Source organism: Cynoglossus semilaevis, chromosome 10 (assembly GCF_000523025.1).
Source record: "Cynoglossus semilaevis isolate Cse_v1.0 chromosome 10, Cse_v1.0, whole genome shotgun sequence".
NCBI classification, from domain to species: domain Eukaryota; kingdom Metazoa; phylum Chordata; class Actinopteri; order Pleuronectiformes; family Cynoglossidae; genus Cynoglossus; species Cynoglossus semilaevis.
The window spans coordinates 815,127-827,582 of NC_024316.1; the positions used below are offsets into that span (position 1 = coordinate 815,127).

Consider the following 12,456-nt stretch of genomic DNA (forward strand, 5'->3'; position numbering starts at 1 on the left):
TGTATGTATATATATGTATATGTATATGTATGTATATATGTATGTGTATATATATATGTATATGTATGTATATATGTGTGTATATATATATGTATGTATGTATATATATATATGTATATATATATATATATGTATATGTATGTATGTATATACGTATATATATATGTATATGTATGTATATATATATATATATATATGTATATATAATTATTAGCTGATATTTGGGTTTGGTTTTTTTTGTTTGTTTTTTGTGATTGTTCACACTGTTGTTTAATCGTGACCATGTTTCAGACACTGTAAACCAGCGCTCTCTAACCTATTTTGCGCCAACAGATTGTTTAAATGTCTGACAAGTTTTTCACCGGCTGGCCTTTAAGGTGTGGCGGATGAATACAACTCGAGGTGCTCGTATCTCAAAACATTTTTTTCCTATAAGAAATAACAGGAAAAAAAACAAACAACGAATCCGTTTCGGGCCTCTAAAATTGCTATAGATACATTGTTTACTTTTCACTGACTTGAAACGTGTCTGCGATGCTTGTTTTTGTCTATTCTGGGGTTTAGTAAAATGTTTGAAAATGTAATGTTCCTTAAGGAATTCGAAATCTCAGACTCTTCAGTTTTCCATGCCTGCAGTTACCTTCCTCTGGGACAGATGATTTTTTTTTTTTAAAAAATATCATTTTCATGATTTTCCAAAGTTATACAAAGTGGTACTCTACCAGCAGTTGGAGACTGTGACAAGGTGTTGACAGAGAATATAGTCACGTTATCAGAGAAACCTAAATTTAAGAAGATGAGTTGAGGCTGTGTTGAGCAATAAAACGGGAAATTGAAGGCTGAAAAAAAACAGACAACATTGATGTTTTGTCTTTGGCAGACTGCGAACACAAGTATTGCCCCAGGTTCTTACTTCTCTTTGCTGATTATGCTGCCAACGTAGATTAACGCTTCTTGTCCACGATCAGCTGCTCCTGCCTGAGGAAAACTTAAAAGGATTGCAGCAGATTAACAAAAAAAAAAATTCTCTATCATTTGATTTACATCACAAACATTCCTGAACTTCCTCCTGCTCCTCCTTCCCCTTCGGATATTTTGCATCCTCAACCTTACTGCTTCTCCCTGTCTAACTCCATCTTCTCTCTGCTCCGTGTTCTTATTCATCAGAAGCCGTCGTTACGATGAATGGGGGGGAAAAAATCAGATGAGGCGCCCTCTGGCTCGCACCTGTGGGAGGTGAGAGGGAAGGTGGTGGTTTCTTTCCAGGACAAATTCCTTATTCATGGCCTCCGTTCCTGGTAGTTCTGAAGAGGTGCTGTTCTTCTGTCCAACAAGGTACCCTTCAATATTTTCTTCTTTTTTAAAACATCTTACGGTATTTCTGATTCTGACAAACGGTATACATTGAATTATACATGTACATTGACTGTACATACATATGCAGTATTAAGCTACATGGTGCAGTCAGGCCTGTTAACGAATACTCCATTGCGCTCTCTGCTCACTGATGTTCTCTTTAAAATTCCATGTACAGTTAAAGCATCTGATCTGGTTCTAGCCAGTCTGACGTCTCTGCGGTTTTTTTTTTCCCCTTCTACATGTGAATTATGTAGTGCTGAGGGAGAGAACAAGCAGCGACAGTGATGTTCTGCAGGAGAAATGTGCTGTGGATGTTGTTTTGTGCAGGTGTTAGAACTTCTTTCGTTTCTTTTCTTCCTGACACTGCAGCTGTGGATGTATGTGCACATAAGTAACGTGTGTTTTCGTGTTTTTTCGAGTATACACAGAAGGAAAATGAACTCAGAGAGAGTCAGTTTTCCACCTTTAGTCACAAAAACAACAACAAATATATCTGGATTTAAAAAGGAACTGACGAAGTCTCAAAGCTGCAGCTCTCTTTTTTTCTTTTCTTTTTTTTTCTAAAGCTCAAATATTATCAAACAGGTCTATATATGTGCCAAAATTTCTGGACTATAACCCGCTACGATTTTTTTTACGTGTTTTGAACCCTTCAGCTTAAACAATAATGCGGCTAATTTATGGATTTTTACGCGCTAACGAAGTTAGTATTGCTTGCGATCAGTGACTTTTCTGATAGGCTAACTCTGGTGTTATACTAGTAGCGTATGTCTGTCTGTGAATGGCTGTGTGCGTATATGTGCGAGGGGCACGAGAGAGAGAGAACGGTAAGCGAAAGTTGAGAGCAGTTTGAGTCCTGTCATGTTGAAGCGCGAGTTGGTTATACAGGAGCTGTTAAAACTCTGTTTATGTTCAGTTGTGGTCGGAGGGGCTGATAATAAAGACCCCAACTTCCCTGTTTCTGTTTACCTCTGCTGTGGACAGGCGCAAAGTAAAGGGAGTTAGCCCCGGGAGCTAACGTTAGCCTCAGCCCTGGAGCTAACGTTAGCTTCAGCCCTGGAGCAGATCACTAAGTCTCCCCTGGGCATTCCAACTACGGTCGGGGCACCGAAGCGGGAAAGAGCTAACGTGTAACCAGCCGTGTTTCAGGCACCAATTAATTTGTTCCAGCCCCCAGAAATATACTATTAATTAATTAAATTAAAATCCCACTATCTACTCATCAAAAACATAGATATAAACAAATAGATTGATAATATAAAATAATAATAATTAAGAAAATATTTTTCTATTATTGTTATAAAAATTGGGTAGAATAACTCAGGGAGGGACAGTGAGTCAGCACGATACAGTGTTGGGCCACTAAGCGTAGGAGAAGAACTGGGAGTGAGGACTCGATTAAGATGATAGAGAGAGAGAGAGGGTGAGAGAGAGAGAAATAAAGTGACGGGTAAAATAACCCAGTGAGGGACAGTGAGCGAAACAGCACGACAGAGTGTCGAACCACTAGGATAGGAGAAGGACTGGAAGTGAGGACTCGATTTAGATGATAGAAAGAAAGAGAGAGAGAGAGAAATAAAGTGACGGGTAAAATGACCAAGCGAGGGACAGTGAGCGCGACAGTGTTGAGTAGAAAAATGAAGATTGGTTGAGCACTCGTAACTAGATCACAAGGAAAATCTTGCAAAAATCCTACTCCTAGCATACTTTTGTGCCTATTATGTTTCATTCATTTCATTCAGCTTTAATACAGTATTCCTGGAGCCTGACGAAACTGATTTAATAATTTGTATTCTGTTTCACATTTCAGTGTCTCGAGAATCTGATTTACCTTTGAATATTTGAGAGACTCACTCGTACGTCGGGCTAGTTAACGTATGGTTTCCATTTTGCTAACTTTGGGACCTCAAGACAGTACAAATAAACTCAACGATCACCAACATAAGTTGCAAAGGTAACGGTAGCATTAGTCAAAAACAAAGCAACGTAGCAACATCGAATCCTTTAGGATGTTCAGGGTTTCGGTCACATGCAGTGACCGATGTCAATCAGACTGTGAGTTGTCTGTGCGTCTCCCTCCCCTTCTGTCGGTGTTAATCAGTGTGATCACACTCTCCTGTGTCCCGTGATTACCTATTCAATGGTCTCACTCACCGTGTCACCCAGTGAGTTTTTGTTATTTTGCAGATTGTTAATAAATTGGGGCAAAATGGAGCAGTGGTGGTTTAGCGGTTAAGAAAGCGTATTTGGGTCCGGATGGCTTCAGGTTCGAGTCCACCAGCTGCCAAATTACCACTGAGGTGCTCTGAGCACCGTCCCCACACACTGCTGCCCCCCTGTTCACTTTGGTGATGGGTTAAAAGCAGAGGTCACATTTGGTGGTGTGCTGTGTCACAATGACAAGTAGTGCTTTCCTTTCCTGTACTGGGATGGACTCTCGGCTCAAGCAGACGCCAGAGAATTAAAGATGAAGGAGGCGTTTGCCAACGTGAATGCCCTGTTAGCCCCTGTGCTGCGGACCCGCAGATGGGCAACCCCCGGCAACAGCCGCTGTTACCGTCGCACACACACATTTATGTGCCGCCGCTGCTGCAGCTGCTCTCGTGTGCGACCGCAACAATGTGCGCTGGCAGTTGCTCCTGTGTGGCCTTTTTGGAGATAAAGTTGGATGTTGAGCTGGATTGAGAGGCAGTGGATATATCGGACAATGGATGTTGGAGATGCCAGGCAGGAGAAAAAAAAAAGAAAAAGACCTCAGAAGAGATTGGTGGATGATGTGAAAAAGGACTTTGAGATGGTTGGTGTCAAAGCAGAGGAGATGGATGGATGGATGGATAGATAGATGGATGGATGATAGATGGATGGATGATAGATAGATGGATGGATGGATAGATGGATGATAGATGGATGGATGATAGATAGATGGATGGCTGGATGATGGATGGATGGATGATGGATGGATAGATAGATAGATAGATGGATGGATGGGTGGATGGATAGATAGATAGATGGATGGATGATGGATAGATAGATAGATAGATGGATGGATAGATAGATAGATGGATAGATAGATGGATGGATGGATAGATGATGGATGGATAGATGATGGATGGATGGATAGATGGATGGATCGATCGATCGTTGAATCAAAAGCCAGTAAAGTGTAAACACCAATAGGGAACGACCATCGACTCAGTTCAGGATTATTGCCTAAAATTAGCTAAATGCTAGTACAAAAAAAACTACTGAAGCTTGGCTAAATATAAATGACCTTCAAAGGTCGTCAACTACAGATAAATGTGTTTTTACCAGAAGCACAGGAGTATTATAATAACGACACACGCCCCCCCCCCCCCCCCCCCCCCGTTTTATCCATAAGACGATAAAACGTCCACATTGCCTCATATATAGAGACATAGGTCTCTGGAGCTGCTGCTTTTTTCTCTCTCTGTTATATCCTCCTGCTCACACTGACGTATTCTCTTCATAGAGCCCCTTCCACAGACACTCAGAGGGACTGAATAACCTGAACCAGGTTTTTGGTCCTCGGGCAGTTTTTTTTCCCTCTTCTCTCTTAATTAGACGTCCTTCTAAATCTCTAACGCTCCTGATGTTTGACACGACCCGCTCTAATAACTGTGGAGATTAAACGTGATGAAGAGTGTTTGGTGAAGGATAAGAGGCTTAGGATATAGCCTGTGAACTGATGTGAGGCTGAAGGGTGAATATGAAAAAAAATAAGGACTAGAATTCCTTTCTGTTGGTAAAAGTAATGCCTGGGGGATTTAACGTGTTAACCAGAATAGAACTCAGGTCTGTCCCTGCAGAGTTCATTGCAGTGTTGGCTTAGCTTTCACCTTTGAATACATGACCTTTGAAGAGCACATGTGCAGACGATCAAATACCCAAGATCCACACAGTCTTTTCTACAGTCATGTTTCACTCAAACCTGATCAATCATTTGGACATTTTCTGGTTCCAAATACTGTTTATCTTAGACCTTGAAAAGGCTGATGCATGATTTTGACACCTGGCCATTCAGAAAACTGAATACATGGCTTACAGCAGCACCTCGCAAATAGTGGGGGCGGGCCACCCTGGGGAAGTGTGGTTGCGCTGGACAGAAGTGTACCGCTGCTGTGATGCTTGAACTAGAAACAAGCCTCCAGGCATGACAGAAAATAATTGAGGACCACTGGCTTACAGAAGCCTGGTGAACTAACAGCCAAAGGTCTCCTGATCTGTCCAATTGCCCAATAGTCAGAAAACCTGACCTCTGTGGGTAGAGAGCTAACAGATGTAGCTAACAGGTCCAGGCAATAGAAGACCCTGAAAGGTGCAACTAAGAGGCACAACTTATTCATGTCCAACTGACGGTCAAATGGCTAACAGGTGGCGCTATAATGTGTAGTTGCACTGATTTCAATTTCCTAGCTTTAGCAGTCGTTCTGTCCCCGTGTACATCGGCATATTCTCTGTCTGCCGAAAACACATTTCTACATACAGCTGACTGCTTCTTTAGTGTTAACTCACAGAGATACACTGTAATTTCTGAACTATTGAGCGCACCTGACTATAAGTCGCACCCACTAAATTTAAAAAGGAAAAAATAATTCTACATATATAGGCCGCACATCTCTATAAGCCGCAGATGTCCACATTGTAACATGGGATATTTACGCAGAAAGATGTTGTTTCCACTTTTAATTAAATAAATGTTTTTTTTCCAAACAGTGCCTGTAACACAGCTAGTTACACGTTAGCTCTTTCCTGCTTCGGTGCCCCCGACCATAGTTGGAATGCACAGGGGAGACTTAGTGATCTACTCCAGGTCTGAAGCTAACATTAGCTCCCGGGGCTAACTCCCTTCACTTTGTTTTTGTCCGCAGCAGTGGTAAACAGAAATAGGGAAGTTGGTGTCTTTATTATCAGCCCCACCGACCACAACAGAACATAAACAGAGTTTTAACAGCTCCTGTATAACCAACTCACACTTCAACATGACAGGGCGACAACTGCTCTCAACGAAGTAGCGGTTTATAGTCAGGAAATTACAGTAATTCTTCATAGTACAGCAGAGAACGTTTAAAGTTTAAAAACAACCTTAGACCAAAAACATCTTTGTCAGATAATATGAAAAAAACCCAACCATTATAGAAATGACTGATCAGGAAGACAAATGTAAAGTTGTTGGGGAAAATGTGTGACATATTCTATTCATTCTATTATCCTCAGATGAACTACTGACTCTCCGACTTGTTTTTCAAATAATCATTGGAGAGGAAGTTACGAACGGTACAAAAGCATGATTAGACTTTGAGGAGTAGACAACCCCAAGGTCGTTGTAATCTGATGTGGTGGGAAGATTAATGATGAAGGCGTCTTACTTTTAAGCATCCCTCACTCCAGATTTAAAGAGACAGAGGCCCCACTCAAAGATAAGAAACACAGTTGGGAGGACCCCACCTGCTGATGAGAGAATAAAGGAAGACTTCAGACTGAGACTAGCTGAACACTTCTTTGTAACATTGACACTGTATGTTGCTTGGTAACATTCTCATCTTGCAAGAATATATATATATATATATATATTTCTTTTAACAAAAACTTAAAGCCAACAAAGTCAATGACTCGCGTTTTATTACTCATTTTATAGACCTTTTCTATTTTTTATGCGTGACCTTCCCTGTTCTGTAAGGCCCTCATAAATAAAATATACGATTGTTACTATCATTTTTAATTATCTATTTTAGTGCTATTGTAAATGGGAAGCAATTATCTATTTTAGTGCTATTGTAAATAGAATAATCTACGTTTGTGAAAACACTGAGATTTGTAGATACCACTGTTCCACCCCAAATTTAAGTTAAACACCGACTCATCTGGTTGCAAATGATTTTTTCACAATGGGAAAATCTATGAACTTTGTAACTGTTCTAAAATATCTGTATCACCAACGTTGATAAAAGGTCTTTGTTTAAGTACAAACCAAATGTTTTACGTCCCGAATATGAGCGGTCTTTGTTTAAGTACAAACCAAATGTCCCGAATTAGCAAATGCTTTTCCTATGGTACGGTTTGATCTGACAACATACACAAAAAAAAGTAGTAAATACTAAATTTGGACATTGAACAACACATTGAGGCATTAGGAAGGGATCATAAATCTTTCATCATGAAAAATTTAAAATGTTCCCGGCTGAATTGATGTTTGCACCACCGCCACTGCACGCAGCAAATTGCGGTGTCAAATGCTAGTGTTGTTGCCATGGATACTACATCAGTCCCAGCTTCCTTTCTAGTTCCTCTATCACCTGAAAAGTGATGGTGTGATTAGAAGCTGATCTCCTCCAGCATCATCTGAGAGCGTCATTACTGTCTGCCGTGATCATCTGTCCTCTGTGGAAGGACAGGCACCTGTGAGCAGAGCCACTTCTCCATCACTTACACGTATTCTTGTCACAGTCACTCCTCGCTTCATCACACTTGATGTCGGGATCTGTCTCAGAAGCAAACAGCCTATCTTATGCCAAAGATCCTACACTATGTTTTGTCCCCATGAATCATTCGTCCGTGTTCTGTTAGATGCCCAGGCCAGTCATGGCTTCTGATTACTAATAGGAGAACTGTAACCTGATTCCTGTGGCCGGAATGCATTTGGGTCTTTAATGCATCCGCGCTGTCTTTATGTGATGAGAGACTGTTCTGTTCAAGACTTGAAGGTTGAGACAATGAGCTGGTTAAAAAAATAATTGGAAACTGCTCCACTCGGTTAAATACAACTCCTTCGAATATCATGCCAGCTTAGTGACATCACTTGTCAAAAGTGGACAAGATTGATGTTTTTTACCGTCCACCAGGGCAACTGGGTGATTTTGTTGATAAGCTAGACCAGGCGTCGGCAAACTTTTTGACTCGTGGGTCACAATTGTTCTAAAATTGAACAGGGGGGGGCCGGGTCAGGAGCAGATAGATGGAGAGTTCGTGAGAACGAAGCGAAACGACATGTAAAAGTCATGCATAAATGCTAAAATGCTTCTATCATTTTCTATGCCATCTGTTGGGGAAATGTGGGTATTGCAGGACAAAGGCAGAAGTATAATGATAATAGAAATAAATTATATCATTTGGAAAGGTTTGGCGAGCCGGATTTAAAAAGCTGAACGGGCTCCATCCGGCCCCCGGGCCTTATTTTGACCATGCCTGAGCTAGGCACTCCGCTCTCCTCCATCCCAGAGCATAACTGCCACAGGCTAGTCCTCGGTTGTGTGAATATCCGCTTGTACAATCTCAGCCTTTCGCATTTTATGTCACTTACGGGATGGCAGACCTCCAACTCACATAGCTGGCAAAGAGCTTGATCTTATTTTCCACCCGACACTTCACCACAAACGCACTAGCTGATTCCTCACCTCTACCAAAGTAGCAAGTATGTCATGATTGATGATCATTTTACCTTCACAGATCTTGTTGCTGCTGTCACTTGGACGTGTCACTTTACACCTTTCAATATAAGCAAGATCCCAGCTCCTGGTACATTTCTCGCCTCAACTACTGCAAAGCCGTCCTCCGTTCATTGAGCCACACTGACTACCAGAGGTGGAAAGTAACAGATTACATTTACTTAAGTTACTGTAACTGAGTAGTTTTTGTGAGTAATTTGTATTTTTTTAAGTAGTTTTGGGAATAGGATGGAAAGATCTTTATTTTTTTTTTATTTGAGGATTTTGAGATCTTGTCTGCATAGAGATATCACCGGGTTTAGAGGAGTGGAGTTTCCAGTGGCCCAGGTGGGGAGACAGTAATTAATATGGGATATTATGAGAGAGAACACGTACATTTCTGCAGCTTCTGTAGACATATGATTTCTGCTGTACCTGAAATTTGCGAAAAAGTGTGAAATTGGGAATTTTCCTGACCTTTTTACCATGATATTTGAAAGTGATGTTACATTCTGTCATAATACCTAGATACTGTAGTTATATTTATTCACAATTTGGATTTTCTGCCCAGAAATGAAAACCGACTGGTTAAATTCTGTGTTTGATTTCTATGTTTTGACAAAAAAAACATAGCAACAGTTTGAAAGGTGTCAAGTTGTAAGTGACAGTTATTCAGCCAGGTTGACACTTTAACCATGGCCTTTGTAAGCTGGGCAGCAGCCTCAGAGTGGTCATTTCCTTTTACAAAGATCAGGGTATCGTCTGCATACGTAATGGCCAACCTTGGCACACAGTTGGCAAATCATTTATATAGATGTTAAATTAGGATCGGACCCAAGATTGAGCCCTGGGGGACACCTGTAGTGAGATCTTTGAAAGGAGATTTTCTATTTTTACGCACTGATATCAAGTAGTAAGATATGAGGCTCGTCTTGTCCTTTGGGTCTAGGTGAATGGCTTGTGCCAACTATTCCTCATACTGTGATTCCAAGACAAGATGCAAACCAGTTGCGAGGATGCTGGTTGTGTACAAAATGCAAAGGACAGCTGGAGGGTTATGATGAGAGATTAGTTGGTCTGCAAATAATTTTTCACTAACCTTAGAAATAACAGGGGAGGATGCTTATTGGTCTATAGTGTGATATTGAGTCATATTTGACCTTACACATACTCATCGTTGGCACTCTCAGCAGCTATGCAGATGACAGTCTTATGGTGAAAACTTAATGTTTACCCCGCTGCTAAAACACCTGTAATTTCCTTTATTCCCTTTTATTCCCTTTCTGTCATGTGAAAATTATTTGTTGTCAGCAACTACTTTTCCATCTAGCACTATTGATAAAGCTGTTACTACTCTACTGTTGCACTTTAACAGCTTATAGGACTGGACCTAAATTATAGTGTTGTATTTCAGCTCCTGCTTTCTTCCTTGTCTATTTTTCTCTCCCCATTGCTGTCTCCCCTATTTTCCCCTTTCTCTCTTTGCCAAGGCAGGCGGCTGAACACTAGGCCTAGAATTTCTAGAGATTTTTCTTTTTCTGCGTACGTGTAAAAAAAAAAAAAAAAAAAAAAAAAAAAAAAAATGTGTGTTTATATTGCTGCCGCTGCTGTCAGTTGATTTAATGTGCTTTACTGTGAGACGAATTTGCGCTTGTCAAAATAGCAACAAGTCATGCAAGCGCGGAGAGCACCTACCAGCAGACTCATAAATCAGCGCCCCTGGCTTGTTTTATTCTGGTTTGGTGGTGTGGAAAAAAAGTGATCATATCTGTTCTCTTTGGCTTTATGCTTTCTATTGGTCTTCTTGTTCTGTGTGCACTCCATTTTCATCTATCTAATCCCCTGTTATTTACTGAGCCTGACCTTACGCTCTCCCTGACTTTTACTGCCTTTACTATAATTCTAAAAAGCGCGTGACTGTGTTTAACCAATAATACGTAGCCCCTTGCCACGCAGTCTTGTTACATGACCATACTCAATCTTGGCGGCAGGACAGGTTAGTTTAGCGGCTACCGTCAATGTCCACCGCCATCTTTGATAGCAAAAAATGGTTGAATTATTTAATTTGATTTTTATTTTTATTGAAGTACTTGAATTTACCTGAATTTTTATTAGAAGTTTTTAATTAATTTGTTGTTGTTTTTTGATGGGGTAAACTCTCCTCTGTAATTTTTTTCTGTCTGATTTAATGCTCATTTAGAAAATACATCAGATGTTACTCAACAGTTACTCGGTACTTGAGTAGTTCTTTTCATCCAGTACTTTTTTGCTTTTACTCAAGTAATTATATGGATGACTACTTTTTTACTTCTACTTGAGTAAGATTATTCTGCAGTAACAGTACTTTTACTTGAGTACAATTTCTGGCTACTCTACCCAATCTCTGCGTATCAGCAGTGATCGGGCAAGACAGGAGATTCAGAGTTTATTACGGAAATGTGCAAGAAGTCTTTCAATGTGCAGGGCAGCGGATTCAACGTCATCAAATATGATAGGTAAAGAGCTACCATGTGACACCCCGCTCAATAAATATTGAAAAGAGGCAAAATATCACTGAGTAATTTTTTAAAAATCCAACAGGAAGTTGGTCCCTGCTTCCTCACGATAGATGAGAACCATGGGTTCAATTTATATATACAGTATATAAAATTATAAAAAATTTAATTGAGTTTGACTTTTTCGCAGCGCCACATTACAGAGATGATGATATGGTGTGATAGAATAAGGTTAAACTATTCAACGGAAATATAGAATGCATATGGTAGAAAATCAAACACTTTACAACCTAGATCATATCCCATCACTGTCAAAATATCAAAGAATCTTGAGCTGAACTGTATTACTTTAACAACTGTCATACAGAAATAGTAATGAATTTATTGTTCACTTAATTTAACCTTAGGGACACAGGAGGAAAAAAAGAGGCAGCAATTCCTGTGTCAGCAGCTTCTGTCCCCCTGTAGGGTAAAAACTTTTTTTCTCTCTTTTTCATTTTTTCTCTGGAGTTTTGTCAATGTAAAAAAGGAACCTGATGTGTTTTCTAAGTTGGTATCATAATAGGACAGAGTTTTGTTTGTGTGTAGAGTTAAGAGTAGCCTTGCAGAATTAATCGAATTTTAATCATAATCAAGATGTGGGCTGCCAAAACTAAATGAAGATGATCATCGCGATATCAACATTTATAAATTATGGCTGCTGCATATGAAATCAAACACTTCTCAATCAATAATCAGCCAACCACCAGGGGGCGAGCTACCTTATTAGGAAGTGATATAGGGATCAACATCTATTATCTGGAGGTTTTTTTTACATTCAGCTGGAATAATGCTGGCCAAAAGTAAAATATATGCTGTAAACCTTTGTGTGCACCACAGGGTAACGCAACAAAGTTATTCAACCACCTGAAAGAACATCACAAAGTCAAATACAAAGACTGCATGAAAGCCAAACGCTGGTCCACTAAATCCCCGTCCGTGTCAAGCATCGATCCAGGCAAACAGAACAGCGTCCCTGCACCGAGTGACACGCTGAAAGAACGAATGCAATAGTGTTTTATTTGGCCATAGACGTGTCCAATAAATACTGTGAGCAATGAAGGCTTTGGAATCATGGTGAAAACATTAGACAAGATGTATGTGATCCCCACTTTTTTCTT

The 12,456-nt window shown here is 40.2% G+C and overlaps 1 protein-coding gene across 1 annotated transcript in view; it reads left to right on the forward strand.

Moving 5' to 3' along the window:
* The window catches only part of kcnd3 (potassium voltage-gated channel, Shal-related subfamily, member 3), an 89,098-nt gene that overhangs the window by 7,072 nt on the left and 69,570 nt on the right, over positions 1-12,456 (forward strand). Inside the window, exon 3 of the mRNA XM_025059114.1 lies at positions 1,168-1,335. The gene's annotated coding sequence lies outside the window, so the exon portion shown is untranslated. The remainder of the gene's footprint in view (positions 1-1,167; positions 1,336-12,456) is intronic.